This window comes from Cibotium barometz, chromosome 46 (assembly GCF_041138505.1).
Source record: "Cibotium barometz isolate CiBa-2024 chromosome 46, ASM4113850v1, whole genome shotgun sequence".
Classification (NCBI taxonomy): domain Eukaryota; kingdom Viridiplantae; phylum Streptophyta; class Polypodiopsida; order Cyatheales; family Cibotiaceae; genus Cibotium; species Cibotium barometz.
This window is the reverse complement of record NC_141091.1, coordinates 42,483,042-42,486,782: the sequence shown is the minus strand read 5'-3', so window position 1 is coordinate 42,486,782 and position 3,741 is coordinate 42,483,042. Positions and strand designations below refer to the sequence as shown.

At 46.4% G+C, this 3,741-nt stretch overlaps 1 long non-coding RNA gene across 1 annotated transcript; it reads left to right on the top strand.

Moving 5' to 3' along the window:
• Positions 1-463: 463 nt before the first annotated feature.
• LOC147612238 (uncharacterized) lies at positions 464-2,475 on the top strand. Its single transcript, XR_015263705.1, has 3 exons — positions 464-595; positions 755-1,693; positions 1,840-2,475. It is a non-coding gene; the product is annotated as an uncharacterized LOC147612238 (long non-coding RNA).
• Positions 2,476-3,741: the final 1,266 nt, after the last annotated feature.

Genomic DNA, 3,741 nt, shown 5'->3' with positions numbered 1-3,741 from the left:
AAAAAATATTTCAATAATTAGGATGATAAATAATTATCAACACCGTCGTTTAGGAGAGAAATGGGTGCGTGTTCCTCAAATTCTTTATAATTGAGTTATGTAAGACGATTGTTGGTGTCAAAATCATTTCTCAGAAATCCATTTTGCTCAAGGACATTGCAGAAAATGCAATAGAGTTATGAAGCAAATTGTTGCTCTCAAAATCATTTCTCTCACACAAAAGAGAGGGGCCATTCAAGATTCCATAATAAAAGTCCGGAGAGAAAGACAGCGTGCCAACCTTTCCCACACTACGTTTTCCCATAGTGCCCGAAATTCAACTAAAATGAAAGCGAAAGCACGTAGACGAGACACGGCCCCGGACCAAGCGACCGCGTCTGGGATCCCAAATAGACGCGGATGCAGGCCAGACGCGGATGCAGAGGCCTCAAATTTGAAGGCCGACCCCAACCTTCAATTGCGAGGCCAAATTTTACTTTGACCTTAGCGAAGATGATGATGATGATGGACAGGCAGCTGGAGGAGGAGTGCAGCATGTGTGGCGATGTGGCTTCCCGGAGGAGCTCTTTCGCTGCCACACGAGAGTCCAGCACAGGTAAATTATTTCTGCAGCATTTCTGAGTCCCACATATACTATTACCGTAATTGTAGTGTTTATATGCACGTTATTGCTTTCGAGTTATAGCCTGTGGTCGACTAGCAGGATCAGTTTTTAGACTTTTTTTGATGCGATTACGAGCTGCGCGGCCTTCAGGTATTGCAGCAGGTGGTATCTGAAGCTCTCACCCCAAGCTGCCAACTGGGCTTGCGAGTGGTGCTTGTCTGCGGCTGTTGATGCGGAGGACTCCAACTCTAAAAAGCTCGACATGCCAGTTACGCCCTGCAAAGGTACTGCACAGCTCCCACTTATTGGGGTCGATCATCCGAAAAGCAGTAAAAGAAGAAGGTGCGCCTTAGACCAGCTTCATGAATTCGCTGGAAGCAGCGCCAGGGCGATTTTGAAAAGAAGGCATAAAAGCTCCTCCAACTCCGTGCAATCTATAGCTGGTCAGCCGTGCCTTAATTCCTCCGTCACCAACACCACAGCCACAGCCAGCGGCGCACGACGCTTCAGGAGTCTACAGTCCTTGTTGTTGTAGACGATATTGAATCTAAAGCCCAGCTTATTGTAAATAATGAGCAGCATTATGGGGAATATATGCAAAAGAAAAAAAAGTGGAATAGCTGGCCAAGAGGCCTGAGCTGAAGGTTGGATTCGGTTGTATTGCATTATAAGGTTGTTACAAATACTACTGCATTTCAGACCTCAGCTGACGTCGCTAGAAACGACGTCAGAGCAATTATTATTTACAGAAAACTGGGCGTTCCTTCCAGCGTTGCACTAAACACTCTATTCGCAGCAACGGTGTCGCACCAAACATGTGAATTAGAAACTATCCAAGAGACTTCATACGGCTCAGGGAAATGCGATCTAAAGAAGCTCGGAGAAATGCGTCCCTTTTTGATGTGCTTAGGAGACACCATGATAGCCTTGACAATGGCTTCTTCATTAACAGGCAAGCTCTGGAAGCGATGTTTGCGCCTTCTGTGCAAACCCCCCGCCTCTTATAGATGTTTGCTCTCTTTCGCTCGAGTTCCTGTTCCATCGAGGCACTGCCTTTCAGATTAGTTGATTCTCACAATGTGCACGCAGGTATTTTATAGATTCATTCTAAAAATCCTTTTTTTTTTCCATAACGTCTTATTCCATTCCTTTCCCATGCCCGAAAGTTGAGAACAATGGGATGGAATATGCCATGATGATCTAGAGTTCTCAGTCGGTTGGTACTCGTCATGCAGGAATACCATGATGAGCAATGGTTGAGAATAATAGGAGACCACCCATGATGAGCAATGGTTGAGGATAATAGGAGACCACCTATGATGAGCAGTGGTTGGGAATAATAGGAGACTACATGAGACACCTGAAAGCTGAGAACAATGGGATGCAATATGCCACGGTGGTCAAGAGATCTAAAGGGTTCTGAGTTGGTACTTGTCATGGAGGAAAGCCATGATGAGCAGTGGTTGGGTATAATAGTGGCAAGAAGATTACTTTGGTGTGCCCAAAGATGCTAAGCTTTACCCCCTTGGCACTACATCCTCATCAGCAAAAAGCCCTCTCTACAACGATCAACACCCTTGTAGAAGAAGAAACACTATTGTGGGACTATCGGCTTGGCCACATTTTAGCACATGCCATTCACCAAATGAAGCATAAGCAGCTTATCCTTGGGCTTCCCAAGGAGATCACACCCATTAGCTTTTGTGAAAAATGTGTTGTTGCCAAAGCCAAACATTTTCCTTTCCCAAAATCAACTCCACGATCTTCTGAGCCTCTTGCATTGATTCACACGGATTTGTGTGGTCTATGCAAACCACCTCTCTCATAGGCAAAAAATACCTGCTTTTATTCATTGATGATTTTACAAGGTACACATATGCTTATTTTCTCTCTGAAAAATCATCAAATTTATATCTTTTTAAGAATAGGTGGAGAACCAGCATGAGAGGAAGATAAAGATATTAAGGTCTGACAATGGTGGAGAATACATTTCCAATGCTTTCAAGGAGCATTACCTTGCACATGGCATCTGCAAAAAGAAAGAATCGCACCCTCGTGGAAGCTACTTGCTCTATGCTTGCTCTATGCTCTCTCTTATGCTTATTGGGAGGAGGCCGTCGCCACTGCGTGCTATCTCCAAAATCAATGCGCGCGCTACCTCGACATTTCATGGGAGCACCCCATACTCTCTTTGGTATGGTCATCCTCCAAATCTTGCTCATCTTCAAAATTTTGGAGCACCTGCATATCTGCTCATTGTTGGTCCTTGAGCCAAGCTCGTTGTTGCTAAGGCATCCAAAGCAATCTTTGTGGGCTATGGTGATTGGTTTGGTCACAAAGCATACCGCCTTCATCATCCCGAGAGCCGCCACTTCTCCTTCAGCCACTCCATAATCTTCAATGAAGAAGCCCTCATAGGCATGGCGTCTCATCGCTTCAAAGCCTTGGAGTCCTCTTCAACTACCACGATGACGCCCTCTTCACCTGGCTCTACACATTTGCAGCTGCCGCCTTTCCTACCCACACTAACTTGCCCAACAAAATCAACTCCCACCCAACCCATCAACCTTTATAAGGTTGCTAACTCAACTTCCCCAGGTGACGTGTACCACTTCACAATTAGCATCCTTGATGCCTCATCGCTAAGCAAACCATCCACGCGGTTGCCACCCACCATCATGGACTACCCCTCACCATGCAACGCAGCACCTGAGCCACCATCTCGAGTGCAGGCCACCATGCACACTCATCCTTACCTCTCCTGAGGCGCTTCATAGTGAAGCACCCACTTCTGCTCCCCGCAATGCAACTAGCCATGTGTCACCTCTTCCATTGCATGGAGACCAACTTGCGTCAGTCCGAGTTTGCTCTACTAGCTCCAATGGCTGCCACCCCCTCTCCAACCACGCACATGGCTATTCAAAGCATTTCATTGGCCACCATGCTATCTATCCTCCTCCATATCACCCTCAGCCTACCCTGCCCCTGGTTCTAACACTACCCCTTTGCCTTCTTCTGCTCACACCACCTCTAATAGTCTCCTTGATGATGGTGAGTCCCCACCTCAAGGCTGCACCCATAGCCTTGCTGACATCTACAATTCCATGTGCTTCTCGACTCACGTACAAGATGAAGGT